The sequence below is a fragment of the Piliocolobus tephrosceles genome, chromosome 1 (genome assembly GCF_002776525.5).
Source record: "Piliocolobus tephrosceles isolate RC106 chromosome 1, ASM277652v3, whole genome shotgun sequence".
Taxonomy (NCBI): Eukaryota; Metazoa; Chordata; class Mammalia; order Primates; family Cercopithecidae; genus Piliocolobus; species Piliocolobus tephrosceles.
In genome coordinates, this window is record NC_045434.1 from 182769194 (window position 1) to 182786083 (window position 16890).

The following is a 16890-nucleotide window of genomic DNA, read 5'->3' on the forward strand; positions in this document are numbered from 1 at the left end:
GCATCCCCGGCTCTCTCCGAAGGGAGGGTGGAAGCACCAATGGCTGGTCCCCAGGAAGACGGAAGGGGTGAGCAGACATGTGTGTGTGGACTGATTGCCAGGCTTCTAGGAGGAATCCTAGTCATGAGCAAGCACTTTGTAAAGAAAACCAGAAGTGTCATGAGAGGGGCAGGAGCCTGGAGGTGTGGTGGCAGGAAATAGGGGAGGAGAGCACCCTGGGGTTTTTGATCTTTGACCTTCTGGGGACTCAGCTCAGGGTCTGAATGGGTTCTGTGCAGTGTGGGGCAGGGTAAGAGATGCAGAAAGATATTCCAGGAAGGAGAACAAAGTGAGAAGGCAGAGGTGGTTCTCAAAATGAGCAACGATTTGGGCCAGAAGGGCTGGGCTGGGCTTTTGCTGTCATTGTCAGAGGTCTCCATGAAGCTGGTCCCAGGAAGGAATGGTATGACTGTGTGGAGTGACTGGGACAGACACCCACAGTGACTGCTTTATCAGGGGACACTGGCATTATTGCCCCTAGAAGGGCATATGATGATGTCTTTGCACGAGGTCATTTCCACTGCACAGCCAGGATCCTTCTGGCTAACAGAGGAGGCCTTGGGGGCAGAAGACCAGAGTTGTCTCTACTTCCAGAGCTCCAAGCCTAGACAGAGGTACTGTGAGGGCCAAGGACAACCTCAAGGAAACAAAAAAGAAGTGAATGAGGGAGCTGAGCCCCTGAGTCACCTTCATTCTTGGCTGAACCGCAGAAAGGCCCTCTCCTCACTCCCAGGGGTCAGAATCACTCCCGTGGAAGAGCCTCCAAGGCTCACAGAACTAGTGACTGAAAGAAGCCTACAAGGCCGGGCACAGCCCCGGCTCGCAGCATGGCAACAGGCTGCCTGACCAGGGTGGACCTGTGCACTGGAGGCAGCACCAGATGTCACCTAATTAAGATAAACTGCAGGGATTCTGGGACCTGTGTGGTCTTGCCCCCAGGGCCTGGTGATGAACACCACTGATGACTCCATGTCTCTCAGGAAGCAGGAAAATATGATGCTGGAAGCAGAAAGATAAGGTGCAGCAAAAGCCATGGATTTCACTGGAGCTATCATTAATAGACACAGACAGCCCTGGGCAATGGAGAAAACACTAAGAGTCTAAATTCTATTATTGAAATCACAAACGAGCATCTCAGGCCTGGAAAAAAGCTTTCAGTCGCTGGAATAAAAAATCTGGGGCGGCAGTCTCAGGCAGCAGTTACACGGGCCTTCTGATTGTCTTAGAGGTGAGGAGGTGCCCAGGGATGAGGAACACTGAGTGTCGTGTCACCAGGAAATTAAAAAGCCAGGTGAGCACCAAAGTCCCAGGCCTAACCAGGGAATGCAGCACTGAGGCAGAGCAGCCACAGCTTCTGAAACACTGGACCCCTTTAGCTGAGAGCACCACTTCCCCAACAAGCCCTGCAGAACACTGGTTCCAGGAGATGCCTGCCAGCAAAATCCCAGAGCCAATGGGACTGCTGCTTAGCTGAAAACTGGAAGCCCTGTTACTAAGCACTGAGACTGCTCAGCCAGTTGCAAAACATCCCCCTCTCCTATCTGAGAGCCCAATCAGAGTAGTGGGGATATATCAGAATATGCCAGGGAAAAAACAGAAACTAGCAAGAAGTTCAAAGCCAAGATGGATTTGGCATTATAATGACACTCAATTTGTGTGCACCAGTACAGCCAAACTGATGACTAAAATCTTGAAATACCTCCATACCAGTTGGTAAATAATGCTGCGCTGAGTCCCCTGAATGTCTCTTCATGGTCTCAGCTGACCCTTCCACTGTGAACACTCCATTTTCCCACAGTGCAGCCTCTAGGAGGCTGCAGTGGCACTATGGCCAGTGTCTACTCTGTTTTGTGGTGTCCTGGCCATGCTGGTTTAGGGAGGTAAAGTAACTTGCCCAAAGCCATAGAGCTAGTAAGTGGCAGTGCTGGGACTCAAACTCATGTCCATCTGATGCCAGGACCCACGTTTTCAACCATTTTGTCATACTGCTCATACATATGCATGGAGATAGCCAGAGAAGCTCCATTCTGAGGTCTTCACTAAAGGAGTTTACTTACCCAACAGTTAACATGTTGATTTCCTGCATGGTGAAATGCTGGAATACATTTGAGTGGGTGCTTTTATTATAACTTCCTAAACAGCTAAAAATAATTTAAATTAGAGCCAAGCATTTGCGAACACCTGGAAGCACTTTCAAACAATCCCAAGTTCTGAGAAACCCAGTGTGAAGACCCCTGTTTTGGGCTAATGCAGAGTTTGGCAAACTCTGGGCCCATAGGCCAAATCTGACCCATCGCCTGTTTTTGTAAAGAAACTCTGATTGGGGCCAGGCGTAGTGGCTCACGCCTGTAATCCCAGCACTTTGGGAGGCTAAGTTGGGCAGATCACAAGTTCAGGAGATCGAGACCATCCTGCCCAACATGATGAAACCCCATTTCTACTAAAAATACAAAAATTAGCTGGGTGTGGTGGTGCATGCCGGTAGTCCCAGCTACTCAGGAGGCTGAGGCAGGAGAATCGCTTGAACCGGGGAGGCAGAGGTTGCAGTGAACCGAGATCACGCCACTGCACTCCAGCCTAGCAACAGAGTGAGACTCCATCTAAAAAGAAAAGAAAAGAAAAAGATAAAGAAGAGGAATTGATTAGAACACAGCCATGCCCATTTGTTTGCCTATGTTTATGACTCATTTTGCACTGCTACAGCAGAGTTGAATTCTTGCAACAGAGACTGCAAGCTAAAAATATTTTCTATCTGGCCGTTTACAGAAAAATGTGCGGACCTCTGGGCTAAGGCAGACAGCCTGGCTGACACCTCAGTGGGATGAGCCAGGTCACATCCACCTATGCATCTGTGGGCGGAGGTTGGCTCCACTGCCGAGGGGAAGGGACATAGGGGCTCCATGCTCATCTGAAGAGTCCAAGTTTTGACTATTTTCAAGCGACTCATGGTTCATGGTAATTTGCAGTTTTGTCGATGCACGGATTTGACTTGGGTGTGCTCTCCCAAGCTGATGAGTGAGAGGGCAGGAGCAGGGCCCCTGGCTGGGGATGAGCCCAGCTGGCTGTCCAGCATGGCTTTGTATTCCCGACTCATTTCCTCATGAGGCCTCTTAGGCAATGATGAACCTGGTAGGTGGATGGGCATTAGCTAAACATGAGTTTTGGATAGCTTGAAGTGCTCAGTGTTGATGTCAGAGGCTCCGAGCCAACAAGGTCATTCACGTACTTTCTGTGAAAGCAAGAACAAGTCTGTCGTGAAGAGGGTCCCATGAGGACTTCAGCCGGTTCAGAAGTTACTGATCATGGGAGAGAGAAAACTCCTGTAACAGCTGGAATGGCAGTTTATTGTGGCTTGAAGGCATGTGAGCAATAAACACAAATACCCCTCATAATGGAATTGTGGATCAGGAGAATTCTAGGACCCTGCAAGTTAAGAGATTTACCAGGCTTCCAGAATCCACAGCAAGAACAGAGAGTATGGAAGATGCCCCATCTACAGCCATCATTGCTGTCGCTGTGCCATCATGATACCCTTCTCCACCAAGCCCAGACTGGGTCTCAGAATCTTTCTGTATCCAGCATTCCAGGCAGCCACTACCAGTGGGCTGGAGCTGGTGTGAACGATGAAACCTATTTTGCCATTCCTATTGGCGTTGGGTTTTGCTATCCAGGAGGCATGCAAGGTCCGGAATGTTCATCCTCTGAGGATATGACACAACTCTGAGGATGCCAGAGTCTTACCTGACTCGGGTAGAACACAAGGAGGTAGATGAATAGTATCGTGTGGCTGGCAGCTTCGCAGGCCATGGGTTTTATAACCAGTCTTAAAGCAAAACACAAAACCACCTCCTTTCTGCCAGTAGGTGGCACTGCAGGCCGGCACACAGCTGCTGGCAGTAGTCAAATGATTCTACCCACTGATTTACTTTTCTCTCCTTGTGACTTAGTGCGGTGCTGGACTCTCCCCACCGTTAGCTCCAGCCAGCCGAAAACGACTTCAGGTGCTCTGGAAATGTTTGCTAAACACGCCCGATTGACAGCCAATTGCTCTTGCCGACAATTACTGTGATTGTGTGTATGTGTGCACACATATAAGTTTGTGCAACAGGATAAAAATCGTACACGTACATGTATTTATGTGGGTGTGTGTAATGGGCCAGATATCTCAGCCAACGACTCTGTGTGTGTGTGTGTACTCACTATGTGTACAGATGGTTATCTCTGTTAACTGAGTGTCCTAGGACCTACATACTGATGGCCAGTCCTAGAATAGCCGTACCCATTTCCTTCATAACATGGGTATTTGCATATGTGCAGCTTGGGGGCCATCGAGACCAGCCCCCAACCTCTGGCCAAGAAAATCTTGGCTCCTAACCCTCTGCCTCCTACTCCTACTCCTGAGCCTTGGGAAGGAAGTGGTAGAATCTGTGTAGGGACAACCCTTTTGACTACACCTGCCTCATCATCTCCATTTGTTTCTTCCCTCCCCCTAACAGTGCCAAGGCCAACATGTCCAGTTGGGCAGATTATGCACTGCAAAAATCTAGAGGGCGCCATTGGTACTGTGACATGGGTGGTACCTCTTAGGCACCTGCACAACCTGCCAACTGTATACAGATGCCCTGGTCATCTCATGGCCATGGCTAGGAAAGTTGCCTTCCTTCCCCCCACCAGCCCTGCCCAACCTAGACAAAGATTGCTGCCTCTGCTTGAGTGTTCTAATGTGGCCCAGAAGTGACTTACCATTGACCTTGATTGGGAAGTATCTCCCTGATGGGCCATCCCCTAGAGGCCTTTGGAATTCCATTTATAAAAAGTGAAATGTGTCTGGGAACTTTGCAGTTACTCATCTTTGCAAAGTGAAAGCCTCTGTAAGGCAAACCAACGCTGTGAAGACTGGGGTCACTGACTCCCACACTCCTGGCCTGCGGGTGAATATATGCCTTCATGGCCATCTGCCACGGAATTAGGTAAAGGCCTCAAGGCTAGTCTTGTAGCTAGCTGCCACAAAGAAGCCACCAAGAAAATTACTGAGGTCACCCTAGACTGGATGCCTGGGCCGGGGTCGCAAACCCCAATGCCTACAGGGGCCAGGCAGGAAACATAAGTGAGTGGAGAGGATTAAGCCAGGTCTTCAGTGAGAATGGAGAACACTGTGGTCTGCCATGGTTGCTGCCACATGGAAATGTGGCCTGAGATTGCCGGATAGTCCACCCCATTTTTGAAGAGAAGCTGGGAATCTGGTCTTTTAAATGTTGACAACTATTTTGAATTTAGAAAACACCATCCGGGCCAAATAAAACATATTCTGTAGGCGAGATCAGGCCCTCAGATCTCCAGTTTGCATCCGCTGGCCCAGGCCCAGAGACTTGGGTTTTTAAGACCCAAGTCACTGAGAGTCTAAGGATGTTCACACTCAGATTCTCACTATTGGATCTTTAAGAGACCTCAGAGATGACCTAGCTCAGCCTTTGTGCGTTCAAAACTGCATATGTACAAAGTTCTTTTGTTGTTTGTTTTTTGTTTTTTTGAGACGGAGTCTTGCTCTGTCACTCAGACTGGAGTGCAGTGGCACAATCTTGGCTCACTGCAACCTGCGCCTTCTGGGGTCAAGCAATTCTCCTGCCTCAGCTTCCCGAGTAGCTGGGATTACAGGTGCCCGCCACCACGCCCAGCTAATTTTTTGTATTTTTAGTAGAGATGGGGTTTCACCATATTGGCCAGGCTGGTCTCGAACTCCTGACCTCAGGTGATCCGCCAGCCTCTGCCTCCCTAAGTGCTGGGATCACAGGCGTGAGCCACCACACCTGGCTTACAAACGTCTTTATTAAAGTAATAGCACACAGGTACTTAACTTCTGGTTTCTACTTGAGAGCATGTCAGTAACCTCCAATATAAAACACGATGAAAAATGAAACTCTACGCATAGTGTTGCTTGTATCTACCTGTCAGAAGCCCTTTGCTTTGATAGCATTTGCTGCCTCAGTCTTCCTCATCACCCAACCTCTCCAGGTTGTTTGTTATGATAAACCTAAGTGCCTCCGTAAATGGTTAGAGCATGTGTTTTTTCATCTTTGTGACTCCCCTTGTCTGGGGATAAGACTGCTTGTACTTCTCCCAGCTTTGCCCTCTTTGGCCTGCTAGTAGCACACCCCATCGATCCAGACCTGTCTGGCTCTTTGTAGCATTTACCTGGTCACATGATAAAGGGTGCTGAGTGCTTGTCAGTGTGGGTCCCTGTCACTTCTCATGCATGTCCTATATCTTAATTTTACCACATGTGCTTCTGCTTCTTAAAAGCCATTCAAATAAATGGAGAAGGTTTTAATTAACTTACATTATCTTGTTTTTTCCCCATAATCGTATTCACAAACTGGCATATGGGACCTCATGAAACGCTAATGGTGATGTGGGTAATCAGCAGGCCTGGGACCCGATTTATCCATTAGAGCTGGGGTCTTTCTGTAGAATCTGTCCCACCACATGAAGACCACTCTGAGGGGAGATTCCGCAATGGACAGCAGCCTGAGACCATCAGAAGGCAAGCTTCCCCCAACAGGGCTCCTCACATGGACTCGGTGTTCCCATCTGGAACCACCAAGGGCGGGGATAGAGTGGGGGAAGAAAAGATAAGACAGGATGTGAGACGAAGGAAGAAGGGGATAACTCAGACTCCAACCCTCATATCATTCTTCTTCCTGCACCCCAGGGTCTTCCTACACTCCAGGATCTTCCTGTCCCTCAAAGTGTCTGCAGAGCAGGAATCCAAGAGTGGCTTTGCTGGGCGGTTCTTATTCAGAGCCTCTCGTGAGGTTGTAGTCAAGCTGCCAGGTGGAGCTGCAGTCAATGGAAGGCTTACCTAGGGCTAGAGGAGCTGCCTCCAAGATGGCTCATTCACATGGCTGTTGGCAGATGACCAGAGTTCCTTGCCACAATGTTACCTGAGTGTCCTCATGACATGGCTGTTGGCTTCCCTGAGAGTGAGTAATCCAAGAGAGAGCAAGGCAAAAGCCAGACCATCATTTATGACCTAGCCTTGGAAGTGACATGTCATCACTTCTAGCATATTCTATTGGTCACACAGACAAACCCCGTTACAAGGTGAGAGGGGACTACCCAAAGAGGTGAATATCAGGAAGTGGAGATGATTAGGGGCCATCTTGGCGGCTGGCTACCACATATTATTATACCTCCATCAGTCTGGTACACCTGGGGCCCCCAACATTATGTTAACCGTTCTTCTGCCCCGTGGCAAGACTAGACTTGAATGTTTCTCCTGGATTCTCCAACCTGAAGTCCCCTCAGTTTCCCACCTGTCCCCACGCAGTCACCAGGGATGGAGAGAAATATGATTCTTCATCTACTTCCTTCCTCACACCTCCTGTCCAACATTCTTTCAGGGGCCTTGGAGTCACCTACTTGGGGACATCATCAAAACTGTGTTCTGAGATGTCTTAGTCTCATGGTAAAATTTTTATAATGTCCGTAAGGCCAGTGGTCCCAAGGCTGTTTGCCCTGTTTTATAACCAGTGGCCCATGTCCAAGATGAGGGAAAAGGAGGGGTTCGGGGAAGGGTGGCATCCCAACACCCCCTCCTTCCTAGGCCTTGGATATCAGCCCCAGCCTCTGCTGCCATAAATGAATCCTCTACTTTTTGACATGGTCTTGGACTGGATTTGGGAATAAAAGCCCCATGATGTGATCCAGATGTGACTGTGGCTTGGAGCTGGAACAAAAAAACAAAGGAGTAACCAGATAAAGAAATCACAGACACAATTCTTTCTCCTCCCATGTGCACTCCCTTTTCAACTTGCAAAGTTCATCCATGACCTGAGGCCTACGTGTTCTGTTTTTCTCTTGTGCTTACTAGTAGCCAGTTTTATTTGCCAATAGGTCATTTAAAGAAACATTAGTTTTGGCCGGGAGTGGTGGCTCAAGCCTATAATCCCAACACTTTGGGAGGCCGAGGCAGGTGAATCACGAGGTCAGAAGATTGAGACCATCCTGGCCAACATGGTGAAACCCCATCTCTACTAAAAATACAAAAATTAGCTGGGCATGGTGGCATGTGTTTGTAGTCCCAGCTACTCAGGAGGCTGAGGCAGGAGAATTCGTTGAACCCAGGAGGTGGAGGTTGCAGTGAACCAAGATCATGCCACTGCACTCCAGCCTGGGCAACAGAGTGAGACTCCATGTCAAAAAAAAAAAAAAAGGAAACATTATTTTTATAAACAAGTAACTCAAGGAATAAAATTACAAATTCACATCATAACAGTGAATGGAATGGACTCTGTTCTAAACACTTTATACATTCATTTAATTCTCACAACAACCCTATAAGGTAAATACTATTATTATCCCTTATCATCCCCATTTTACAGATGAGGAAACTGAGGCTCAGAGAGGTAAGGTAACTAACTCAAGTTCCACAGCTAACAAGTGGCAGAGCTTTATTCAGACTCAAGTTGTCTGGCTCCAGAGTGTGTCTCTTTTTTTTTTTTTTTTTTTTTGAGGTGGAGTCTCCCTGTGTGCCCAGGCTAGAGGGCAGTGGTGCAATCTCGGCTCACTGCAAGCTCTGCCTCCTGGGTTCATGCCATTCTCCTGCCTCAGCCTCCCCAGCAGCTGGGACTACAGGCGCCCGCCACCACGCCTGGCTAATTTTTTGTATTTTTAGTAGAGACAGGGTTTCACCGTGTTAGCCAGGATGGTCTCGATCTCCTGACCTTGTGATCCTCCTGCCTCAGCCTCCCAGAGTGTTGGGATTACAGGCGTGAGCCACAATGCCCGGCCCAGAGGGTGTCTCTTAAGTGCTACATTATACTGACTCTCTCATGTTATTTTAAAGATAAAACACACAAAAGAAATGTTGAGCTTACACTAAGTTTGCTTGAGCTATGTCCCCCTGAACCTCAGGGTAGTACAAATCATCTTCTGTCATTTGAGTTCCTCTGGGGAATACATTTGAGGAGTGGTTTTAATGGGGACCTCCCTAAGAAGCAGAACCATCTGTTTCTTACAGAGGCAAAAATTACTGGTTCCCCTCACTCTACCGTTTTCTGTTCTGGGCAGGGAAGGCACGAGTGAAATATTCTCATCCACATCTTGCAGAGGAAGAAACTAAGTCTTAGAGAGGGGAAGTGATGTGTCTGAGGACACACACAATTAGATTCAGAAAGGAAACTGAATGCCAGGCTATTTCTCTAAATTCAGTGCCATTCCCTCTGGAACACCACATTTCACCTGACTTAATCTGTGCCCTAGCTCATTTGTGTTGCTACAACAAAATGCCATAAACAGGGTGGCTTATAAATCACAGAAACTTATTTCTCAAAGTTCTAGAGGCTGCGAAGTCCAAGATCAAGGCATTGGTAGATGTGGTATCTGGTGAGGTCCCACTTCCTGGTTCATATATGGTACCTTCTAGCTGTGTCCTCAAATGGTGGAAGGGGTGAGCTAGCTCTCTGGGGCCTCTTTTATTTTATTTTTTAAATTTTTATTTATTTATTTATGTATTTATTTATTTTTGAGGTGGAGTTTCGCTCTTGTCGCCCAGGCTGAAATGCAGTGGCGCCATCTTGGCTCACTGCAACCTCTGCCTCCCGGGTTCAAGTGATTCTCCTGCCTCAGCCTCCCGAGTAGCTGGGATTACAGACATGCGCCATCACGCCCAGCTACTTTTTGTATTTTTAGTAGAGATGGGGTTTCTCCATGTTGGTCAGGCTGGTCTCGAACTCCCGACCTCAGGTGATCAGCCCGCCTCGGCCTCCCAGTGCTGGGACTATAGGCGTGAGTCACCACACCTGGCCTGGGGCCTCTTTTATAAGGACACTAATTATAAGGACACTAATCCCATTCATGGGCTTCCACCCTCATGATCTCATAACCTTCCAAAGGCCCCACCTCCAAATATCATCACACTGGTGATTAGGTTTTACCATATTAATTTTGGAGAGGCATATTCAGACCATAGCAATTTGAATCTTCATTCTTTTTTTAAAATTTAATTTAAAGTTTCGGGATACATGTGCAGAATGTGCAGGGTTTTGGGGGGGTTTATTTTTGAGACAAAGTCTTGCTCTGCCATCCAGGCTGGAGTGCAGTGCCACTTGAACCCAGGAGTGCGGCTCACTGCAAGCTCCGCCTTCTGGGTTCAAGTGATTCTCCTTCCTCAGCCTCCCAAATAGCTGGGATTGCAGGCATGCACCACCACACCCAGTTAATTTTGTATTTTTAGTAGAGACAGGGTTTCACCATGTTGGTCAGGCTGATCTTGAACTCTTGACCTCAGGTGATCCAACCATCTAGGTCTCCCAAAGTGTTGGGATTACAGGCGTGAGCCACTGCGCCCAGCCTAGGTTTGTAACATAGGTAAAGGAGTGCCATGGTGGTTTGCTGCACCTGTCTACTCATGAATCTTCATTCTTTCATTCCTCTGGCAAAGTTCCCCTTAGAAGCCCTATGGAGCTCCAAGTGGTATAAAGCTCATCCCATTGTGAGAATAATATAGCCACAGCCCAAGGCTATCAACTTGTTACCTGCTTGCTGGGTGATGTTGCAAAACACGTACCCTCTGTGGCTGCCAGGAGAGTGCATAACTCACATCTCCTTCGAGAGAATCTGCTGCAAGGAGCATGATTACCCAACAGCCTGCAGCAGCTGTCCCTCTGGGTCAGGCCCGGGAGCTGGAGGCCAGGGCGTCCTCTTCGCACTGTGTGCCCAATGGCAGGGACCAGGCCCTCCCCCAGCTCCCACTCCCACCCCCATGGCCATCTGACTTCAGGAAGCTCAGTCCCTCCCCTCCCACCTCCCCCAGTGTCCTTGTCCTGCTGACATCACGCACACACGGAAGAGAAATATGCAAGATTCCAGAGAGGCCAGAGTGTGGGAACCAGGACAGATGCTGCTGGCCCTGCCCACAGGCTGCCACGCCTCCAGAGCCTCTGGGTGCTGCCAAGGGGACTCTGGAATGTGCCCAAAGCTTCTGGCTTCCTCCATGGTGGGCCACCCCCCAGGGCCTGGGAAAGCTAGGGAGGCTCTGAACACCCAGTCTGCCATTCCGCCCCTGTGTGGCTCCTGCGGGACTTGTACTGCCTGAATGTAGGGGTGGGAGTGTATAAGCTTCAGGACAGCAGGGCCAGCCCAGCTGCTTTGCTCTCAGGGGCCCAGATAAGTAGAGCATGAACTCTGCAGCCCAGGGACAGGGAAGGGAACCAAACCAACATGTTTATCACCTTACTTAGAGAAGGAGCTTGGAAGTGTGTGGGTGTACATGCATGTGTGTGTTATAGACAGACAGACACAGACAGATGGTCCCAGCCCCCACCCTCGCTAGCCCCAGGGGTAGCTTGTGTGCCGCCTGCTCTGCACATGTGGCTCCCAGCAGCTGCACATTCCGTCAGTGACCAGCTGTGGCAGCAGCTGTGGAGGTGGAAAGTGAGCGCCCGATGGGTCCCAGAGGAGCGGGGGAGGAGGGCAAGGGGAGGACAGGAAGGGCCTGGGATGAGCAGGGGGTGGGGAGAGGGGGAAGCAAGGAGGCTCAGACTGTTCTCAGGATGGAACAGGGAGCAGGAAAGTGGTGGTGGGGCTGCCTGACATCTGGGTGTGGCACAGAGAGCTTGCAGAGGTCCAGGACAGGCCCAGCACACCCCAGCTAGGTCTTGCCATGTGGGTGGAGCAACATGAGTGTAAGGAAAACGACTGGGCAGTTGGAGCTATGGGTCTGAACCTGAGAAAAAAAGTGTATTTGAGATATAAATTTGCAAATCATTCGCTCACAGAAGGAAAAGCCAGGGAGTAGGTGAACCACCTAGGGAGAGAGTAGATGGAGACAGAGGCCGAACCCAAATATAACATTAGAGCACCCGCTCTCCACAGCAGGCATTGCTGTCTGCATCTTACCTCATTTAACCCTCACAACAACCCTGTACAGCGAGTGGCTTTGGTATCATCCCATGAGAAAACCAAGGCACGGAAAGGCCACTCTTGTCCTGGCTCACTTTCTGTCTCACTGTGTGGCCCTGGGGATGTTTCTGTCCCTCTCTGGGTCTCAGTGTCCCTAGGCTCAAAGTCAGGACAAGGTCCTGCAAAGGGAAGACTGAGTGGCACCTGGGTGCTCCAGGCCCCTTCTTCCCCCTACTTCATCCCGGGCCATGGGCCAGAAAAGTCCTTGTATGTCTCTGCTGTTTTTCTAGGGGCCAGGACACACATAAACTATTCCACAATTAATAACCACCAACCACCACCCTGGGCATCTCCGTGCCAATCATCTCCTCTGAGACACCCCAGATACCTCCACCATGCAGCAGTTAGAGGCTCGATGCTTGCCCAGCAGTGGTCTCTGGAATCGTGTTCCCGTGTATAGTCCATGTGCAAGCCAACTGTTCAGAGCCCAGGCCATATCAGTTTAGTGATCTGAATACCAGCCTCGAGAGCAGATGGGGCTGACCGAGTGTGGGCTAAGTGATAGAGAAAGTATTGCTGCAACTGAAACTCATAGCTGAAAATCTCCAGCTCGCTCAGCTCTGGGACAGAGAGAAAGGAGCAGAGGGTAGAATGGAGGGCCCGTCTCGTCCTCCTTCCCTTTGGATTGAGGCTGCCTGCTACTCCTGGGCCTCTCACCCTTTTCCTTACTTCTGACTCCCTCTCCATCAGTGAGCAAATTCCTCCTGAGGCTCTGCTGGTCCCTGGAGTTGCGTGGGGTGCCCTCTCTCATGGACCTGCCCCTCTTTTTTTCTGTTTGTTTTTTCCCCTTAGAGATGGGGTCTCCCTCTGCTGCCCAGGCTGGAGCGCACTGGTGCAATCAAGGCTCACTGCAGCCTTGACCTCCTGGGCTCAGGTGATCCTCCCACCTCAACCTCCTGAGTAGCTGCTATTATAGGCTATTACCATGCCTGGCTGACGTGCCCCCTTTTTAAACCTGCTTCCGCAACCCTCCACCCCAGACACTTCCCAGTCCATGGCATCCTGCCCTTGCCTCTGCCTCCCTTGCCTCTGTTCATTCATCCCAAGGCATCTGTGACCTCCTAATCACACTTCTTTCCTCTTAGAGCCCCTGGACTGGTGACCAAGCCCTTTTCCTCGGCTCTTGGTTGCCTTGGTCCCTGGTGCTCCATTCTCGCAGGATTCTCCTCCTTCTTCCCAGAGAATCTTTGGTTATTGTTTCCCAGGGTCCTAGCCTACGTTCCCCTCCCTTCTGGGTCTGCACTAGCTCCTTGGGACAGCTATGTCATGTACCCCATGTCTTCAGCCACCAAATCTCTACTCCAGCCCAGACCTCTCCCTGGGTTCTCCTCTTGGGTGTGCCCTAGGTCTCACAAACAGCATGTCCATAGTGAGCTCCTTCCCTTCTCCAGTGTTTCCCATTGGTGCTCATCACCTTCATCCATTCAGTCATCCAGACAGGAACCCAGTATCACTCGAATCCAGTCCTTACTGCCTGGCCTATTTTAAGAGTCTCCTGATTGGTCCACCCAGCTCTAATGTAGGATGCAGTGGTTACCAGCATGAATTCTGGCGCCAGACTGCCAGGTTAGAATCCTACTTCTACCACTTAGTAGCTGTGTGATTTGGGGTAAGTTACTTAACCTCCCTGTGTTTTGGGGTAACTTATGAAGAAAAGAGGTTTAATTGGCTCACAGCTCTGCAGGTTGTACAGGAAGCATAGTAGCAATTGCTTCTGGGGAGGCCTCAGGGAGCTTCCAGTCATGGCGAAAGGCAAAAGGGGTTGAACAGGCACGTCACAAGGCAAAAACAGGAACAAGAGAGGAAGCAGGGGAGATGCCACACACCTTTAAACACCAGATCCGTGAAAACTCACTAGCATGAGAACAGTACCAAGGGGATGGGACTAAACCATTCATGAGAAATCCACCTCCCTCACCTCCCACCAGGCCCTACCACCAACATTGGGGATTACAATTCAACAGGAGATTTGGATGGGGACAGAGATCCAAACCATATCACCATTCCGTTGATATTCCATGCTTGTTCCTACCTCAGGGCTTTCCATTTGCTGTTCCTTCTGCCTGGACTCCTCTTCCCTCAGATCTTCTCAGATTCCCTCTCTCCATTTGGGTCTTTGCATAATGATTCATCCTCAGAGAGGATCTCCTGACCCCTAAGTAAAACAGCCACCAATCCCCCAGTTACCCTGTGTCTCTACCTCACTTTATCTTATTTCACAGCATCAATTAATATCACTAACATTACATTATACGTGTTGCTATATGTTCATCGCCCAAAGCTCTGGCCCCTGCAATGTGAGAATGGCCCAATATAAATGGCAAGAAGACTCTCGTGGGTGGGTGGACAAGGCAGAAAGTGGTTGGGGATGAAGCTGGAGAGATGGGCAGGGACCCGAGCTTAGGGGATGGTACCTCAAGTGTGCCCTGGACTGTCCTGGCATGATTATTAGTATTGCCTCCTTTCACTCTCGTAGGTGCCCAGGTTATTACAGCCATTCTGTGTATAGGGCATGGTAAGCAGTTGGCATTTTATTTCAAATGGGATGTGAAGCATGTGGACGGTTTTGAGCAGGAAGTGACATGATCTGACTGGCATTTAAAAGGATCATGACCAAGTCCTTGAAACACTCTTTTGGCTCCTGCCCCCCCCCCCCCCCCCCCCACGCACTCTCCCCTCTCCTCCACTGCCCTTTCAGTCTTCTCTGGCAGCTCTTTCTCTTCTACAACCTTTAAATCTTGGAGTTTCTCCAGACTAGTGGTTCCCAACTGGGGGCGATTTCTCCCCCAAGGGAAATTTGGTATTTTATCTGGAGATATTTTTGATGGTCACAACTGGAGCGGGTATAACTGACATCCAGTGGGTAGAGGTCAGGGAGGTTGCTTACCATTCTGCAATCCACAGAATAGCCCTACACAAAAAAGAATGATCTGGCCCAAAATGCCAGCAGTCTCGAGGTTAAGAAATCCTGCACCAGATTAGTACCATCCAATAGGAACATCATGGGAGCTGAATAAACAGTTTAACATTTTCTAGTAGTCACATTTTTAAAAACCTAAAAAAAAACAAGGGAAGTTAATTTTACTAATATATTTTATTTAATCCAATATTTATAAAATACTATCATTGCAACATGTAATCATAACAAAAAATATCAATGACATAGTTGACACTTAAAAAAATTCTGGTGTGTATTTCATACTCACTGCACATATAGCAATTCAGACCAGTCACATTTCAGGTACTTAATAGCCATAGGGGGTTCGTGGCTATTATATTGATGGCATAGCTCTAGGGTCAGTACTACATAATATATCACAATGTTTAAGAGCTGCATAATTGGCTGGGTATAGTGGCTTACTCCTGTAATCTTAACACTTTGGGAGGCCAAGGTGGGAGGATCGCTTGGCCCCAGGAGTTGGAGACCAGCCTGGGCAACATAGTGAGATCTCATCTCTACTAAAAAGAAAAAAAAAATTTTTTTTTTTTTTTTTTTTTTTTTGAGACAGTGTCACTCTGTCGCCCAGGCTGGAATACAGTGGCACTATTTCGGCTCACCGCAAGCTCCGCCTCCCAGGTTCACGCCATTCTCCCGCCTCAGGCTCCTGAGTAGCTGAGACTACAGGCAGCCGCCACCACACCTGGCTAATTTTTTGTATTTTCAGTAGAGACGAGGTTTCACCGTGTTAGTCAGGATGGTCTCGATATCCTGACCTCGTGATCTGCCCACCTCAGCCTCCCAAAGTGCTGGAATTACAGGCATGAGCCACCGTGCCCGGCAAAAAAAAATTTTTTTTAATTAGCTGAGCATGGTGGTATACACCTGTAGTCCTAGCTATTCAGGAGGCTAAGGTAGGAGAATCACCTGAGCCAAGGAATTCAAGGTTTCAGTGAGCTATGACAGCACCACTACACTCTAGCCTGGTGACAGAGCAAAACCTTGTCTTTATTTTAAAAAGAAGGGGGAGTGCTGTATAAGGTAATAAAACCTAATGTTTTGGCTCTGGAACTGAACTGCCTTGTTAAATTCCAGCCCTTCCCTTTATTGCCTGTTGGCCTTAGGTAGAGTTACCCTACCTCTCAGCCATCGTTTCTCACTTGTAAAGTGGGGATTATAATATTACTACTTTATAGAGTTGTCAAGGATTAAATGAGTTCATATTTACAAAACACTTAGAAGAGTTTCAGGTTTTATAATAAGTGCTCACCAAATGTTAAGTATTTAGCTAGGCTCCTGCTCTGTCTCCATCCACGTTTTCTGAGTGATCCCATCTGCTCCCATAGCTTTAAATGCCATCAATTACCTAATGACGTCCAAATTTAATATCTGGCTGAGACCTCTTTTCCTGAACTCCAGACCCTCTATTTAACTGTGCACTATATTTTGATGATCCAAGACATCTCACATGAAATGTCCACCACGGAGCCCTCGACCTTCCCCTGCAAATCTGCTTTTCTTCCAATCTTTGCTATCTCAGTCAATTACACAGGGCAGACATCCAGGAGGCTTCCTTCACTTCTGCCTTTCCAGGGAATGCATAGCGCATGGATTGTGCAAATTCTCTGTTGGTTGAGGTTTCCACTGACTGGCATGTGCCTGCAGAAGTGATGTGAGTACTGAGGGCATTTGGAATGAGAGTCCATAGATGTGGCTGGGGCGACCACCAGGGCTTCCTGGTACTGATCGCTCACGACAGTTGCGCCTACCAGTATGTATTTGTAAGTCTGTCTGTGTGTATGTGTTTGCATACCTGGCCCAACGGTTGTGTCTGTGGATGTGTGTGGAAGGGGGCACAGGAACGTTCTTCCCCATCAAGTAATCAAGTGTCCCCCAGCAAGCAGGCCTTGCTGTGGGGGTGGAAGCACAGTTATTCTTAGATGACCAACCCC